At 39.3% G+C, this 19,759-nt stretch overlaps 1 protein-coding gene across 3 annotated transcripts in view; it reads left to right on the top strand.

Annotated features, from left to right (window-relative positions):
* The window catches only part of LOC122809750 (netrin-1-like), a 1,405,978-nt gene that overhangs the window by 1,019,973 nt on the left and 366,246 nt on the right, over nt 1-19,759 (top strand). The window lies entirely within an intron of this gene.

The following is a 19,759-nucleotide window of genomic DNA, read 5'->3' as shown; positions in this document are numbered from 1 at the left end:
CAGCACAATCTAAAAAATACACATTTTTTAATTTTGTTTCAGTGTGATCATGTATAGCTTGCTAACAATATCTAAAATGGAAATAAGGCTGGAGGAAAAGAGACCAGTATACTAACCTTTGCATGGTCATGTGATTCACTGAACTGTTATACCATCTCTGAAAAATTACTATTTTCTTATCACACATATTGAGTTCTTTACAAACTGGATTTATAATATTCTTCAGTTTCTGAGTTAGTTGAATGTAATATAAACTGCAGTACAACAGAACAAAGAGCGATGATATTATATATAGGTTCATAGGTGTGTACTAGGCTAATGGCCATGGAGCCTTTACAAGCCTAGCCCATAGGATTACCCTGGCATTGTGATATATTTCTCCCAGGGTCTCTGCTGAAAAAGGGATTTTCCCTACCTGTAAGCTACTGTATAAAGATGTAGCTGTGAAATACTCAGTTTATTTCAGTCTGATTCTGTGGGTGGAGGCATTAAAGGAACTTCAAAAGCAATGTCTTTTGGCTTTTCCTGGTTAGGGGTTACCACAGTGGATCACCGGTCTGAAGATTGATTGGCAGTGGAGTTTTTATGGTGTGAAGTTGCCAGCCCGATGCCAAACCTTCACAGAAGGTACATGTATACACACTCTCACACCTACCTGCATGTCTTTAAAACTCACTCAACTGCAGGGAGAACATGCAGACTCCACACAGAAGATGCTTCAGCTGAGAATCAAACCAGATAACCTCTTGCTGTGAGGCGACAGTGATAACATCTGCACAACAGCAGCCTATGGAGGCATTAAAGGAACTTACTGATCAAAATTAAATAAAAAAGGAAAGTCAGCACCATGGCCTAGAGGGCTAAAGCTATAACTATGGCACAGCTGACTCTGGTTTGATTATCCGCTTGGCTGTCTGGGGTGCTGACAGTGAGGGATGGGCATGCTTATTCCAGTAGAGGGGATGTTCCTCTTGATGCTCCCTGAGGAGAGGTATAGTTGGTAGAGGGAAGTAGCCCTCATACGGCATTACAAGATTGGTGTAGATCATGGTGAAGCACAAAAATAAGTGTAGGTCATTATAAAAAAATCCCTTCCTTTATAGATGCAGTTTCTCACAGGCCCCCTAGGATGCCCATAAGTCTCATACCAGTCCGAGCCTAGAACTGATGTTAGTCTGTGGATGGAAGGAGTAGCTGACATAGACAGTGATGGGAGGGGGCACTGGGGTAAGGATCAGAAGGTATGAGGGGGGCAAATAAATAAATAACAGAGATGGTTAGGGATGAGCAGGGACTTCTGTATGGCAATTTTCATGCTATGTTCTAAATGGGTCATGACACTGCCCCCCACAATTTTCTAGTATGATCTGAATTTGTTAGTGGCTTATTTATTTGTCAATTTGTTCATTTGTGGTCAATAGTCTGGGCCTAGAGCCCATTTTTAAGCCATGATTTCTAATACACATTAGGTAAAACATTAGGAGCTTCTGAACCAACTCTTATATACACAGCTTCTCATCAACCTTCCTCCTGCCCTAGCATCTCCTCACTTGTCTCCCTCTATAACCCACCTCGCTCTCTCAGAAGCTTGGAACAATTTCTCCTGCAGATCCACAAGCCATAAAACTCTTTAGGACAAAACCTGTACGCTACCTTCCTACATTATCTTGGAATAAGCTTCCCTCGGCCCTCAAACCTATTACCAAGTCTCATGACTTTAAAACAGCTGTTAGAAATGTCCTAAACAGAGCCTGGATTTGTCATTGTAATCATCCTACTTGAAATCCATCTCTTTCTTATTTCATCCTCCCCCTCCTAGTCTCTTTGCTCACAAATACTTCTACTTTCACCTCTTCTTTCTTCCACCACCTACTCTTACTTCTCCTCACACTATTACTTACCAAACTAACTGCTATAACTACCTTTCCTGACATTTACCTTAATTCTGCTTCTATAACTCTGTTCCTGTCTTCCTCCTCTATACTCACCTCCCTTTTTAATGGCCTATTTTCCCAAAGTTTGCCTTACTTGTACAATCTTATTCAAATATGTTTCCTTATTTTTTATTAGCTTTTTTGTGATTTTATATATTTCTAGCATAATCGGTACTACATATTATATATTTGCACGTTACTTTCTTTTTTCTAGTTTAACCTGTACTGTGTATGTTTTTCTTGCATATTTTGTACTGTGAGTATGCTATATATTTTGTATGGTGGAGCTATTATTCCACTGGTCTCTGCTGAAAAAGGGCATGAGCTCAGTCAGACTATCCCAGTCAATAATGTCGAATAAATAAATAACTAAATAATAAATAAATAAATAAAACCTGCAGTGGAACAGAACAAAGACAAATGATGTAGATATTTTTTTTTTAATATTTGGAGCTTTTCTACCTTGGCCTCCACTGAAGAAAGAACTTGCATGCCTCAAATGGACAATCCAGTAAACAAATGTAATAAATAAAATAAAATAAAATAATGTAAATACAATTTCATAATGTAGTACATACACTGGTATGGTTTATGATGTGATATGGGTTGCGTGGTCTCAAGAGTGGCATATACCACTACTAAGTTATATAAATAAGGGACTTGTACCCAAACTCTGGAAAAGGGCATTCATCATTCCCCTGCACAAAGGAGGCAATAATAACAATATTACTAACTTTCGTCCCATTGCCATCCTCTCTCCTATATCAAAACTTCTAGAGAAATGTATTCATATTCAACTCCTTCCCTATCTCATAGATAATAACTTACTAACTCCCACACAACATGGATTCAGACCCGGCCACAGCACCATGACTGCACTCCTTTCCTTCCTGGAAACTGTAAATAAAGCCAGAGATTCTGGCTCTACTGTATCTACACTCTTTCTTGACCTCTCTAAGGCCTTTGATACCATCTCTCATAACCTTCTCCTAACTAAACTATCTAACCTAAACCTATCCCTTTCCTCTCTCAATTGGTTCACCAGCTATCTCTCCAACAGGCAACAAGCTGTCAAGTGGAAAAAAGCCATCTCCTCTTTCCTTAACACACCCACTGGTGTCCCCCAAGGTTCCATTTTGGGTCCTCTCCTTTTCAATATATTTATAAATGATTTCTTCCACTCAATACCTCATGCTAAACTTATTCAATATGCAGATGATTCCACAATTATCTGTGCAGCCACATCCATCCCTGCTCTCTTAAAACTGACTCAAGACGCCTTTTCTACCACAGAACAGTGGATGATGGACAATCATCTAGCACTCAATGCATCAAAAACCAAACTTATGGTATTTACCCCCTCAAAAACCAACACCATTGATAGAAAACTAATTTCCATCGCTAGCCAGAATAACACACCTCTTGAACTGGTATCTGAAACCAAACTACTAGGAGTCCAGATTGACGACCAGCTTAAATTCAATAACCACCTACAACTAAACATAAAAAAAACCCACCAAAAACTTGGCATGCTCTATCGACACTATCGATTCCTCACTAGATCTACTAAGCTCACTCTTGCTACTACATTTCTCATCCCTTCCCTCCTTTATGGTGCCCCTCTGCTAACAAACCTACAATCCTCTCTCAAAACAAAACTGTCCTCTTGTTATAATAAAATTGCCAAATTTGCAACTAGCCACAAATCATCTACCCATCACTGTGTATCTCTCCACAAACTTAACTGGCTAGAGCTTCCCAACCATCTCTCCCACACTCATCTTACTTTTGCTCATAAACTAATTTTTCAGCCCTCCCTCTGTCCCTCTCTCAGCTCTACCTTTAAAATGCACCTGCCACAAAGACTCCTAAGATCTAATAACCAAAACCTAATAGAACTGTACAAACCCCGTCACTCTCCAGGACAAAACCTCCTGTCCTTTGCCCTGGCACGCCTATGGAACTCCCTTCCTCCTTCCATCCGTATCACCACCAACCTCCCTGCTTTTAAAAAATCACTGCACTCACATCTAACATCCTCATGGGAATGCTCCTGCTCCCACCCCTCTTAGCCTATTCTTCACTTCCTATGGGCAGCTTTACCATATATTACCAGACACCGAATAATAAGCCAACTGTAATGACATCTTATAATTCTTTGATTCTATGATTTCACTCAAGAAACTATATATTTACTGCAGCAATGCCTTGTTTTGCTACAAAATGTAACCTTAACATTTTTATTATACCTGCTTAAATCTTAGTGTTTCTAAAAAAAAAAAAATATATATATTTTTTCCTTTGTAAATGCTTAATCTTTGTTCTGTCTTGAACCCACAAATTACCACAATTGTAAACTGCTGTAATCTTTTTTGTGTACCAATGTTTTAAAGCTTTGTCTTTAACTTACAAATGATTGAAATTGTAAACTGCTGTAATCTCTTTTGTAACCTTTGTTTTGGAGCTTTTCTCCCCAGGACTCCATTGAAAACGGGTTCTTATTGGCCCAATGGACTATCCTGGTAAACCAACTGCAAATAAAATAAATAAAATAAATAAATAATGTTTGTGAAAATGAAATTACTTTAAGTAAAGTGCTTTCTTCAAAGTACAGGGATCACACAATAATATCTGTATCAATCCTGATTTGAATGACCATAATAAATCCACTGGCGCATATTTCAGTTATATGCCACATTTCCAGCTGCATTTAAACTTAAAAATAAGACATGTATAACTCTACTGGCATGAAACTAGACAGTACAATGAAAACGAGAGAACAGAAATTAAATAAAAATTCCTATCTAGCCTTCCATTACTATATTTGTTGTGGGTAAGAGACATCTCAGCTGTCCCTTGCCTTTTCAATGACCACACTTTTGTTAACATTTGGGTACACTGCTATTAATTATCTTCCTTTCTGACCTACCAGATCATTGGAGTGAGGCTACCTTTCACCTTGACCCATTAGATCACAGGAACTGGGTTATTAGCATTAAGACAGAGCCAATATGAATGTATTAGCAACTTAATTTCTTGCATATTGTTCTGTCAGGTGCTATAATAAAGCATCAGTTTGTTTTACTTTAGTCAATTTGCAAGTCATTAGGATTCCAGCATTGACATGTTTCCAAAGATAATAATATCCATTTCATTCTAAATTATTCCTAATGGCACCCATCCTGTGTAAATCACAATTTCTAAACAGACATTTTCCTCTTTCTTTCAGGTTTCACACAGACCACCTATCCTCTAGAGGCATAGTAAAAGTGCTCCAAGTTCAGAATGCAATAATTTAATAGAATTCCTCTGTAGAGTTCTGACCATAATATTTGGCAGCTTGTTTGCGCCATGCATATAATTAGATGTAATTTGCTACTTTTCTTTTAAACTGTTATGATGTAGCAACCTTTTCTAAGTTCCACAGTTCTGATATAACTTATTTTCATTAGATCTACTAAAGAGCAAAGTCAAAACAATGTCCCATCACTCAAGATCAAGTTTACAAAAATCTGCAAGTGTATCATACAGCCCAGGGGTGTTATTGCTTTCCATTTCCCAAATGGTTTCAATACATTTATATCTGGACATTTCTTTAAAATCAAAATGACATCTGTGCAAGAGAGCTATAGATCTTTCTTGACAGTTTCTTGAATGCGATGCAAAATCCTGCAAAATGCTTACTATTTGGTGTGAGAATCACTTCAGTATTTGTATCCTGACATACCTTTAGGCTCCAAACATTAAAATGGTATTGTGTTCCATTAATACTAATGTCAAATCGAACAGATTTACTACTTCCATAGCTAATCAACATGGCAAAGAAAAATGTAAACTTCCAGCAATTGTTTTGGCTATCTATTATTTGCAAAATACAAACAAAATAATGGTTTCCATTATCCTCCATAATCTGATATATTTGGTAAATGAAGAATGCAATATAATTATGGATAAATACCCAGCATGTTTTAATAGGAAACTGAACCACAGGGAAATGATATGAATTCCACTAAGGCAGGGGCCAGAAATAAGGCTCAAACCCCGAAAGGCTGGAACTCTTGAATTTCAGATGAAAGCCATTGAGCAACTATGCCACCTGAAATAACATTTATAAATATTCAAAGTTCTTACCTTCCTTCCTTTGTATTTTTATTTTATTGTTACTGTTAATGAAAAAGAAATTGTTACAGACCAGAAGAAAATATTCTGCAAATCTGCTTAATGGCAAAATATATAACTACCTTCATAAATTAATAAGAAAGTTAACAAAGCAGTTAGTAATTTTTCATCAAGCTTCCATGGGTCTGGAACATGGACATGCTAGGTGCTGGTAAGGAGGGTTGGCATGATAAGCTATTAGTATGGAAGATAAAGGAACAAAAGAGATGAATATGGGTGCATGCAGTGTGGTGGGGCACAGAATTAGTAGAGTCAGTAATGAGGTGATTGGGAATGTGTTTAGATCTTTTATGAATGACTATATGGAAAACTCATCTCACAATATAGCAGATGCTCACAATGGGAAAGGTGTCATTACAGATCATTCTGGAAAAGCTTCACAAACTGCGATTCATTTCCTCTGCTCACATGTGTTCGTTATTTGTAACCCCCAGCACACTGCTGAATACTTGCTGCTGTTTCTCATGTAGCACATCATTGGTTCAACTCACCTTTATTAATTTTCTTATTCTTGTCACCATTGCTTTATCTATTTTTCCTAAAAATGTTCCTTCCTCCCACTTCCATCATTATTGTCCAAGACCTTACATCTAACCTTACCATTTTTAAAGCCTCAGTCTTTGTGTAACATTCATGGACATAGCATACTTCTTAAGCTCAGGTATGCCCCAGTCTTCTACCACCATTTTTTGCCATTATTCTTTCTAAATGGCTAGGCTTAAAATGACCTCCAGGTCGATAGCCTAGTAATCTCCTATGATCCTATGATCAAGCCTCAACTGACCTATAATTTCCAGTATTCAGCTGTGACTTAATGCTGAATGTGAAGCAGCTTGGATGAACATTTTTACCACTATTTCAGAATACATAGTTGTCTCCAGAAAAAGTAGATCTCTCCCAGAAGGTGAGGAGGTAAAATATTTTGGGTTTTTTTTCAAAAATAATAATAAAGAAAATTGGAAGACTGAACAGTGAATGCTCACTGAAGTGTCTATACTACAAGCATTCTAAAAGAATGTGGTGACGGAACTGATTTAGAGATGGCAGCAATGAAGATCCTTTGCAGGGTAGTTTGGCTAATTCTCCATGGCAGTGAAGGATCATGGCAATTCAGAAGGGTTTTTAGGTACAGCCAGTGATCATTCAGTTCAACAAGAGTCAGTTGCAGTGGCTGCAGCACTAAGTGAGGGTGCCACATTTAATATACCTCTCAACTGTACATATTTTGGCGATGCTACTAATTTGTTTTCCTCTGACTTCTGTTCTGTCCCTCCTAAAATTTAAATTATTTTGAGAAGTTTTAAATTAGTTGCACCAGCATTTAAAAACTATCCCATATTTAAGGCTTTTCATTAATTATTTTTGGTTTGTCCCTAACTCTAGAGAATAAATTGAAAGTAACTGCCATCCATGAGAAGTGTGCCAGGCACGACCCACTGAGAAGCGGTCCAGGGCAGATATGCCTCAGGTATAGATTTCTTAGCTGGCCTAAGAACACCTGTGAGCTGCAAAAGATGAGCTGGGTACTATTCCCGAGGAAAGGAAGGTCTGATCTGCCCATCTCAAATTATTACCACTATGACCCTGAGCAGGACAATTGGTTTAGAAAAGGGATGGATGGATAGATGGATTCAACAATAACTAGCATATTAAGAACTTTCTAAAAGATGCATACTGGAAGTCTTTTTAGTAAAGCATTTACAAAGAGCTGAAATGTGATTTCCTACATAGATTTAAGGTCCATGTCTTTTGTTATTTCTCATATATAATTGCTGTTGAACATTTAGATCTGTGATATTTTTATCTCCTATTCATGATAGTAATGATCACTTTTATTATATATCCTTAAGGCAGGCAAAGCTGACTCAAACAGTGCACCATTAATGTCATGTCGTAATAATAAACCCTCAACTGGATATTTGCATGAAGATACCTTAAAATGTAAAAAGAAAAATCAGTGGTATCCCTCAAAGTCTCAGAAAACCCAGTATGCAATCTATACTGGGTCAAAAACAAACCAAACAGAAACTTCACAGTGTGGAGGGTGTGAAGTTCACTCCTTGAAATATGCTATGCACCTAGTTCACTAATAAAAATCGAACTTTAAAATAAATACTACCAAACAATAAAATAGAATAGTAGGTAGTCCGTAGGTGAATTAAGAATGGAATATCCTTTATTGAAACATCCTTTACTGAAAAAGTCTGTGTGTTTCAATAAAGGATATTCCATTCTTAACCAGGAAGTCCATTGGGCCAAAGTAAGCCCATTTTCAATGGAGGCCTGGGGAGAAAAGCTCCATATACAATTATTACAAAGTTAATATCAACAAAGTTAAGTACAATACAGTTTTCAAAACTACTAAAACACAGTAATATAGAAGACAGAATAATAACATGGGAGCAAGGTGTTGTAACAAAGCATTGAATGAAATTAAAACATAAGTATTTTGGAGTACATAAGTATAATTTGGAGTACAGGCATTTATGGACTCAAAGTTTCATGAGGTGAGAGGTAGGAAGAATTTGTTTGAGCTTAGTACTATCTGTATATACATGCTACCTTTATTCCTAGCCTCTAGCTAGATATTGGTATATCTGTTCATTACTATGTTTCATATTGTATGTGTATCTAATGTTTGCTGCAATGTGTACTATTTGATATTGTATGTGTATTCAGTTGCTCTTCATGTACTCTGCTGCTCATTTATTGTACTGTAGAGCTTTTCTCCCTGGGCCTCCACTGAAAAAGGACCTGTGTCCAGTTGGAATTTCCCGGTAAATAAATAAATAAGAATTAGAGCAGGAGAGTAGAACAGTGAAAAGTGAATAGGTTGAGTCATGAGAAAGGAAAAAAGGGAGAGGGAGTGGAAATGAAATTAAGGGAGTCACTAGGCTGTGTTATGAGAAAGGAAAACAGGGAGTGAAAATGAAATGAAGGGAGTCACTAGGGTAAGTTATAAGAAAGGAAAAAAGGGAGAGGGAGTGGAAATGAAATGAAGGGAGTAACTAGGGTGAGTTATGAGAAAGGAAAAAGGGAGAGGGAGTGGAAATGAAATGAAGGGAGTAACTAGGGTGAGTTATGAGAAAGGAAAAAGGGAGAGGGAGTGGAAATGAAATGAAGGGAGTAACTAGGGTGAGTTATGAGAAAGGAAAAAGGGAGAGAGTGGAAATGAAATGAACGGAGTCACTAGAGTGAGTTATGAGAAAGGAAAAAAGGGAGAGGAAGTGGAAATGAAATGAAGGGAGTCACTAGTGTGAGTTATGAGAAAAGAAAAAGGGAACAGGAGCGGAAATGAAATGAAGGGAGTCACTAGGGTGAGTTAAGAGAAAGGAAAAAGGGAGAGGGAGTGGAAATGAAATGAAGGGAGTCACTAGGGTGAGTTATGAGAAAGGAAAAAGGGAGAAGGAGTGGAAATTAAATGAAATGAATGGAGTCACTAGGGTGAGTTATGAGAAAGGAAAAAGGGAGAGGGAGTGGAAATTAAATGAAGGGAGTCACTAGGGTGAGTTATGAGAAAGGAAAACAGGGAGAGGGAGTGGAAATTAAATGAAGGAGTCACTAGGGTGAGTTATGGAAAAGGAAAAAGGGAGAGGGAGTGGAAATGAAATGAAGGGAGCCACTAGGGTGAGTTATGAGAAAGGAGAAAAGGGAGAGGGAGTGGAAATGAAATGAAGGGAGTCACTAGGGTGAGTTATGGGAAAGGAAAAAGGGTGAGGGAGTGGAAATGACATGAAGGGAGTCACTAGGGTGAGTTATGAGAAAGACAAAAAGGGAGAGGGAGTGGAAATGAAATGAAGGGAGCCACTAGGGTGAGTTATGAGAAAGGAAAAAGGGAGAGGGAGTGGAAATGACATGAAGGGAGTCACTAGGGTGAGTTATGAGAAAGGAGTAAAAGGGAGAGGGACTGGAAATGACATGAAGGGAGTCACTAGGGTGAGTTATGAGAAAGGAAAAAAGGGAGAGGAAGTGGAAGTTAAATGAAGGGAGTCACTAGGCTGAGTTATGAGAAAGGAGAGAAAAATAAGGATGGGGAGCAGAAATGATATAGAGGGAGTTAGGTGGGGTGAGACCATGAGCATTCCCAGTGAGAAGAGAGATGGGAATGGAGCATGATCTTGAAGGCGGAGTGGTTTTGGGTGATTCAAGTGTAGGGGGGGGGTGAGTGAATTCCATAGGAGAGCGAGGGAGAAAGACAGGAGAAATTGCCCTGGTGAAAGTATGGGTTTGTACACTTTGAGGAGGTTCTGGTTACTGGACTAGTGTAGTCTATCAGGATGATGCAAAGTGAGTATGGAGGTGAGTGAAGGGCAGTTAGAGGGGCTGAAAATTCATTTGTTAGCAGTTAACAGTTGAATGAAGGCGAGATAGTGGGGGAGTTCCAGCCAGTTCACTGTGGTGGGAAGAAGATTTGGTCCCAGTAGCAAACTTAGAGATTTTATTGTAACATGATGACAGTTTTGACTTTAGGGAGGATTGAAGGTTAGTGGAGGGAGGGTCTCCATACAAGAGAGAGGGGATGAGGTAGGAAATAGAGAGTATATGTTTGGAAGGGGGTGTGAGATAATGGCTGTGATGATAAAGCATTGCAAGCATTTGGTGTGTTTTCTTAATACTAGTTTGTATATGAATGTCAAACTTTAAATGTTCATCAATGATAACACCTAGACATTTTGTATGGCAGACGATTTCATTGGGAATCTTATTCTGACTGACCATGGAGAAGGAATTTTTATCGATAGAGGTGTTTTTAGATGGGGTAAAAATAATGATTTTGGTTTTAGATGCTTTGAGAGCAAGGTGATATTTCAGCATCCAAGACTCGGTACAAGAGAAGGCATCTTGTGTTAGTTGTATGGGTTTGGGGAGAGATTGAGCATAGCAAATTATGGCAGAATCATCTGTATATCGGACAAGTTTGGTATTAGGAATGCACTTATGAAAATTATTAAAGAACATGTTAAAAGGTAAGGGTCCCAGTATTGAGCCTTGTGGAACTCCTGTTGGAGTGTGAAGAAAGGAAGCAGTACTATTGTTCCACTTGACGGCTTGCTTTCTTTTAGAAAGGTAACTGGAAAACCAGTTAATAGAGGAGGGGGAGAGATTGAAAAGAGAGAGTTTGGAGAAGAGAAGGTTGTGGGAAACAGTATTGAAGGCCTTTGATAAGTCTAGGAGAAGGGTAGATACAATGTTGCCAGAGTCTCGGATGTCAGGGAAGGAGAGAAGGGCAGTAGTAGTAATATGTCCAGGTCTAAATCTATGTTGAGTTGGAGAAAGAAGTTGATTGTCCAGGAGGTAGGGAAGGAGTTGCAAGTGTATGTATTTTTGAGGACTTTTGAGATAGGGGACAGGATGGCTATAGGACGGAAGTTGGAAATTTCAGTATTGTTGCCTCCTTTGTGGAGGGAAATGATTATTTTATTATTTTGTAGTATGTATTTTAAAATTCAATTTTTATTAGTGAACTATGTGCATAACATATTTCAAGGAGTGAACTTCACACCCCACCTCACTGAAAAGTTTCTGTTTGGTTTGTTTTAAAATACCTTAAAATACCACATACAGGATCCAACAACATGACATGGTTGAAAAGAAGAAGTGTGATGATGGAAGAGGTAACATGGTTTAACGACTGCTGTTCAAGGACAATGAAATGATGTGTCATTCTTGTCACATGTCTTGTGTATTCAAATGAGACCCTGAGGCATGAGATGAGTTTAAGTTGTTTATTGTACATAAACACATCAGGAGCTGTAACTGGAACATATACGTCGAACTTCATATGCTTACTGACGGACTCATTACTTCTGCTACACTCACATGTGCATCTGCATTCAAGTTTGTACTCACACTGAATAACTATAGAAAATGGCATTGATCTCACACATGATCAGTAACTTATATGCACGTGCTCTCTCACTGCCATATTTGACTAGGTTCAGTATACGCACTGATCTACAATTCTGTGGAGAAGGTGATAGATATGCAGTGCTGCATCCATCTGTCCATCCATCCTCAGCGTGTTTATTCCACTTTGCACATGGGGTCAGTGCATATAGGGTGAAAAATGCAGGGACTTCAAGCATTCTTAAGTTTATAGTTTCCTAGCTAAATGCTATACAGTTAATTTAACAACCATATATAGCCTAGCCATGCAGCCTAGCAAGTTTCTACAGTAGCCTCATCTGTCTCCTTGATAAGAAACATGCTACTAATCCTTGGTGCAAATTTGTATGATCCCATTTAGTCATCAAGACATAATTTGAATGAAGCTAAGGTATTATTGCTTAATATGCAAGGAAGCCTCATTCCAAAGGTAGGCAATCCTTTGTGTAGTGAACTTCCCTGTGCAATATGACCTATTTATGATAGAAGGCTACAGCCCTGGAAGTTCTTATGTGAGTAGGTGTGGAGTCAGGATGGCTCACTGAAGTCAAGGGTGAAGGTGCAGGTGCTGATGTGTTTATGGGCGTAGTGTTATGTGGCCAAGGTCTGATCAAATGTAATCTTGGCAGTTTAGATAATGATTTTTTAATGATCTCAGCACAAGTGGGTTTAGTGTTTAGCTATTGCAGTGAAGTGCTAAGCTGCTTACTGATGTGTAGTGTGTGAGCGTGAGAGAGGTCAGACTCCAAAGCTGCCTAGTATTTGCAGTGGTACCAACAACTAATAAAAGTAAGTGATTGTCAGAAGGGCATACAATCAGTAGGCTAACAACAGAAAGGTAAAGGACAAATTGTGAACCTACGTCAACAGAGACCGTACATGAGCAGATATCAGTGGTTATCTAACCAGTGAACTACCACAAATATTAAGTTGAAGGAGCCCTCTACTGTCCTGCAATTAAGCAATTTAAACAGATAATGAGATAAATTTTTAATGTGAAAGACATCAGAACAACATAGTTATACCTAATAATTCCAGGCCAAGGTAGCATTTATTATAGAACACTTAGGTGCTATCAGCACTAGCAGTTCCTACTCAGTAACAGCACCAGTACTTATTAGTTATGATCACCCCTCCTGGTATGATTGTAGGGCAATTTCCTGTGATTTCTCCTGCTAACCTGGTGCACTTGGGCATTTTGAGACAGTGTGGCAACTCATACCTGTGAGAGATGCATTTATATCACCAAAAGGGAAGCAGTGCACACTCCAACCAAGACCGGAATAGCTGGTCAAGAGGAGAAGGTCAACACCTGCAACTGACTATGTAGAACACACAGCCCTCCAAAACACCAACCATCATAACCCACATATAGAAACACAAACCATACACCCACCTTTGCGTATACTCTCAATAAAAATTTACCCAATCAACAGACACCCCCAAGACAGAAAAGCACTTGACCACAACAACACAACACCAAACCAAGAGCAAATAGCTCACCACCACAGTGTGCCCCAAGCCCTTAAAGAAAAACACTTTGCCCAATGTACTAATCATAGGAGACTCAGTTGTGAGACACACTGATGCCCCCTCACTAGATTGAACAAGGAGAAGGTGACAGTCACTTGTCTATCAGGTGCCAGGATTCGCCACATAACACATGCACTGAGGTCACTCCACAAGTACAAATATGACTCAGTCATTGTCCATGTGGAGGTGAATGACCTAAAACATACCTCCTTGGAGTACATGAAAAGAGATGTGATGGAACTCTTGGATTATGTGGCCCAGGCAGGTATGACCCTAGCCCTGAGCAGTATTCTACCATCACTCAGAATGATTCCACAGTACAAGCAGAAAACTGATTTGACTTCAACAATTGGCTAAGTTTCTGGTGTTATTCTAAGAAGATCCAGTATCTGTCTGCCTGGGACGACATGATCGATAGACCTCAATCCTTTGCCAGAGACAACCTGCATCTGTCACCCCTGGGATTCCGGGTACTGGCTAACGCTCTTGCCACCCCTATAGTGCCTTTTTTAGGCAGTGTTCCAAAGACCAAAATTCCACCATAACAGCTACAAACAAATGCAATCTGAGGGTCATGCTGCTCAATGCTAGACGTCTAAATTTCAAGATCCACTCACTTGAAGCTCTCCTCAAAATGGAGAATGTCACCATCTGTGCTGTAATGGTGATCTGGTTTAAAGAGGTAGAAAACACCCCTGCAATCCCAGGCTACAGCTCATTCCATACCTTTTGGCTCCAGAATACATCCAGAAGCTCCAAAGGTGGTGGTGTCTCCATATTCTTAAAGGATACACACACCTCTAGACTTGTACCTAGCATAATGCATCTGAAATACTTCAAGTACAACTAATATTGGGTAAGATGGCGATACAAATCATAGCCTGCTAGAGAACCCCAACCATGTCCCTAGGCTTTCACTCCAAGTTCCTAAGCACCCTGGAATCTATTAAGCTCCAACCCAATACTCTCATAATGGGTGACTTCAAGTACCCTTTCATCAAATGGGAAAACTATTCAAGTACCAATGTACAGACCCAAAGCTTTCTGGAATTTATCAATTCCAATGACCTGGACCAGCTCATTCTGACCCCCATTGGAGGAAGCAACATCATCGACCTGGTTATCACCAACATGGGAGACCATTGTTCCACACCTATAGTCAATTCCTCTCTGGTTAAATCTTACCACAAACTGATCACCATGGAAACCTCCATTTCACCTACACCCCCACTAAGGTGATCACCATGATAAACTTCTCTAAAACCGACCTTGGGCTCCTGAAAACAGAGGTGGCTAACTTCTTGGCACCAGTGCCAATGGAAAATAGCTTCATGACTGCCAAATCATACACCAGTGCACTGTACAAGCATGTACAAAAATGCATGGACCTTGCCATACCATATAGAACTAAGAGTCTCTTCTCCCCAAAAAAAGGAAGCCAATCTGGTCATCCCCAAACATCAATAAACTCTACAACAGAAGGAAGAAACTGTTGCAGAAAAAAATTAAATCACAAGACTGTAAAACCTCCCTTATCAGTCTCAACAAAAAGCTGAGATCCCTTATCAAATCCTCTAAAGCCAGCTATGAAGGCAGAATTGCAGCTGACATCAAAAACAACCACAAAGACTTATATAGCTATATCAAAAACCTTCAAGGCAATACCCAGATTTGCTCTGAGTTACTGTACAATGGCACCTCCTATACTGAGCCAACAGATATAGCCAACATACTGGCTGACAGATTCAGTGTCAACTTTACCCCTTCCCCACAAGGGCCTTATCACAATACCAGAAGAAAGCCTGGTACTCACCATTTCTGTGGCACAGGTAAAAGCTGCATTGTCCAAAGCCAAGAATACAGCACCCATGGGACCTGACAATATCCCTGGCTGCATCCTACACAAGATACAAAATGAACTGGCACCACATCTGTGTGCCCTGTTCAATTACCGCCTTACCTCAGGCTATGTCCCTAATGAATGGCGCACCACTACAGTCATCCTACTCCATAAAGGGGTAGCAATTACAGACCCTGGGAACTATTGCCTCATTAGCTTGATGAGTCTGGTATGCAAATCTATGGAGGGCATCATCATGGACGTGCTTAACAAAGATATAGGCAATCTCCAAACTCTTGACCCCACACAGTTTGGCTTTGTCAAGGGGAGATCCTGTCTGCTGAACCTGGTTGACTTCTTCGAGGCAGTCACCAAAGCTGTGGATGAGGGCAAGGCAATGCATAACTGGTATTAGAACCATGGCCTGAAGCTTAATGCCAAAAAATGCATTATCATCCCCTTTGGAAAAAACTCAGTTACCATGAATTGCCATGTAGATGGGAGCCCTCTGAACACTGAAGAAATTGAAGCTAAGAGATCTGGGCACCCAGGTTGACAGCCACCTCACCTTTGACCACCACATTGCCACTGTGATCAGAAAGTTCTTCTACGTGGGGTATCTTATAACCAAAGGTTTTGCATCCAGTAAGAAAGAGGTCATCATCTCTCTCTACTCATCCCTCATTAGACCAATCATTGAATATAATGTCCCATTTGGCATGTACCTGACCAGACACCTACAACAGCTGGAGAAGCCACAAATGTACCTTACAAAAAGGACCCTAGGCCTTAAACACACATCCTACATGGACAGACTCAAGAAACTTCAGCAGTTCTCAGTCTCTTATTGTCTACTTATAGGTGATCTCTGCTTGACTTACAAAGACATGTCCGACCAAGCCCTACTTGAAATGCTACAGCTAAAGAAATCCCAATCCCCCCCACCACATGCTCCAGAGATAACAACTTCATTACCACAATTAACAGAACATACTGGAAGGACAGGTTCATCTCCCAAAGACTGCCCATACTCTGGAATAAGCTTCCCATTCATGTCAAGCAGAGCACCGCACTGGCCCTCTTCAAGAGAAATCTTGACGAGTGGATGGGTAACAGAAAGTTCACTCTGGGGATCATTCCAGTTGCCCTACTGGATAGGGGCACCGTGAACTAACATCAGGTGGCACAGTGCCTGGGCAATTTTGTTTGGCTCTGCTTGTAAAGGCTCCAGGGCCATTAGCCTAATACGCACCTATGAACCTATGAAAAGAATACAATTAAGTATTTGGGTGCTATAAGTAAAATACAAGACAGAGCACACAGCAGGTGCAATCCCAGAAGAAAGTAAACACACTATCAAAATCAAGTGAGCATGGCATGACATCATCAAAATCAGTCCACCATAGTTCTGATCTCAAAGGTGTTAGCCCATGCATCTTAGCTATATACTAGTTAAAAATCCATCTAAAGGGAAAAAAAACCACCAATCACTAAAAAGGACACAACAGACAGCCAATTATTTAGGGGGAAAAAGCTTATTTCAAACAGCATCCAAATCAGGCAGGCAGGGGTGGAACCATTCCTACTTTCACCTGGAATTAGAAAAATGGAGGGCATTTGATCCAAGCAGGGAATAACCATTCAAACCAGGAACTCTTAGCTAAAAATGTGAAACTTTTCATGATGGATTTGAAGAATTACTTTGCATAAATAATAGGGGTAAATCTTATCCATTAGGCCAAGAAATAGGGAGATTAACTGATCAAATTGATTGTCATCTATCGCTGGAGTCTGTTTTGCTGCTAGAAAGATGAACTAGTGCATAGGTAAGTACTAGGTAATCAAACTAAAGGTCATTACAAGTCTAGTCAGTATGCCATCCATGAGATGCAGAAATATGGTAAGTACAAATTGGCATCGACAGTAATTAATATGTCCAAAATGCCTCATTCAGCCAATACTTTCAATGCGAGAGACTGCAATGGTAAGTGTTAAGAGGTAGTGATGGGTGTGTGTGTGTGTGTGTGTGTGTGTGTGTGTGTGTGTGTGTGTGTGTGTGTGTGTGTGTGTGTGTGAGTTTGTGTCTGCTTGGTGGTTGCAGTAGAGGGATTAATTAGGAGTGTGTACATATGAGAATGGGTCAATTGGGGAGTGTACCTATGAGTGCAACTGGATAGGGGTGTCTGATCTATGATGACTGTGTGAGTGTGTGTGTGTTTGTGTAGTGTGTGTGTGTGTGTGTGTGTGTGTGTGTGTGTGTGTGTGTGTTGTATGTTTATTGGGGGGTTGCCACACCTTAAGCTCCCCTGGACTACAAGCATATCCTGTACTGCTGGGGTGGAGGATATTAGAAACCAGAAAATTTTGAATATTACTTTAAGTCCCATAAAAAATTAATGCAACATGTTTTCCAGTACAAACCAGTTTTTGGACAGTAAGAAGTATAGGGAAGATGATCAGCGGTGGTGCAGTGGTAGCGTTGTTGCCTCACAGCAAGAGGTTGTTCCGTTCGATTCTCGGCTGGAGTGCAGGGAGTACCTACTGTGTGGAGTCTGCATGTCCTCCCCATGGTCGAGTGGCGTTCCTAAAGACACACGAGAATGGGCGTGCCTTCGTTGAAGGTTGGGTGTTGAGCTGGCAACTCAGCACCGTAAAAACCTACTGCCAATCATTAGCAGACCGGAGTTCCATTGTGGCGACTCCTAACCGGGAAAAGCCGAAAGACAAACAACAACAACAACAACAAGAAGTATGGGGAGGAATATTATACAGCAGGAAGACTCTCTAAATATTATTCAACATTACTGTGCATAGTTAATAGAACAAGTGATAGTACATCATAAAGTATATTCTGAATAATATATATTCTGAATAATAAAAAGTATGAATCTCTAATGCCCTGCATTATTGTCTGACAGTTGAGAGGTAAGGGGATATTGCTGTGGTGTGTTTATGTGCATATGTATGTGTATATGTGTGCTTGTTTGAATGTGAATATGTGTGTTTGTTTGAATGTGTATATGTGTGTTTGTTTGAATGTGTATATGTGTGTGGGAGAGTGAATAATGAGGATACATGTGCCAGTGCAATGCGTGTCCCACAAGCGGTGATTACTGCTGTAAAGTGCTTGTCAGTGATTGTGGTAATCACTGTGTAATTCAGAGACATGCCAATTAGCCTATAATGATGTCTTTCCTCATTATGGCTAATGTGTCTCCAAATTGCTGTTTTTCATGATCTTGTTAAATGTTCTTTTTTGCTCCAGCATTACTAATCACGGCTGGGTTCTTTCTGATTGTGATTCCCACCCTGTCTGTGACTCATTCTGAGCCGTTTAGGCCTTTGTAGGAATGCATCACCCTAGCAACAGCATAGAGCAACAAGACAATTGCTGTCTTATGCAGTAGATGGATTACATGTATTATGGGTGAATACATTCATAAAAAAACAAATTATACACACACATACACACACACAATATATATATACATATATATATATATATATATATATGTATATATATATATATATATATATATATATATATATATATATATATATACATACCTGTGTGTGTGAGACAGAATAAAATAGAATTTGTGTTTAACTGGCAGTCTTTTGATTTAATTAATTTAGTAGAATTTTCTGGAACTAGTGATTTTTAGGAACTGGGTTAAGGACTGTGAGACTTCTATGAGTAACATATTGACATATATGAGGAGATCCAGCACACATAACTTAGAATTCTTTTGTTGGAGGAGGTGGGAAACATATAAAGGACAATGCTTTCACCCCGTACACATTCTTTCTCTACTCAACAATTTTTGTATTTTTGTGTGGAGGGATAATCCCTATTGTATGACTTGTGCTTGGGAAAATGCTCAGTGAACTGAGATTTGCCAAATAGTTATTGATATTATGGAAGAGAACAGAAAAGCAGAGAAGGAAAAACATGGAGGTTGAGTCTTGGAAAAGTCTGCTGAAATCATATAAACTGTATATAATGTTATTTTTTGTAAAAACTCTGATGAATTCTTTATTGTTGACCATAGTACAGCACTGTTTCTTTCAGTACATTCATACAGCTTTTAAATAATTACTTAAACATTTTTACTCTACAAGATGTCACTTTCAGAATGAGTTTACAGAATTCTTGTAATATTAACTCAGATATGTGTACTGTTAGATACATATTATGGTACTAATAGTTACCATTCCGGTTACCATTACTATTAGTGCTATTGTTACTATTAACTATTCCTGTTACTACTCCTGTTACTATTAACTATTCCTGTTACTACTACTGTTACTATTAACCATTCCTGTTACTACTACTGTTGCTATTAAGTATTCCTGTTACTATTAAGTATTCCTGTTATGGTTACTA

This window comes from Protopterus annectens, chromosome 1.part1 (genome assembly GCF_019279795.1).
Source record: "Protopterus annectens isolate FY-2018-M chromosome 1.part1, PAN1.0, whole genome shotgun sequence".
NCBI lineage: Eukaryota > Metazoa > Chordata > Ceratodontiformes > Protopteridae > Protopterus > Protopterus annectens.
This window is presented reverse-complemented; position numbering and strand designations above follow the sequence as displayed.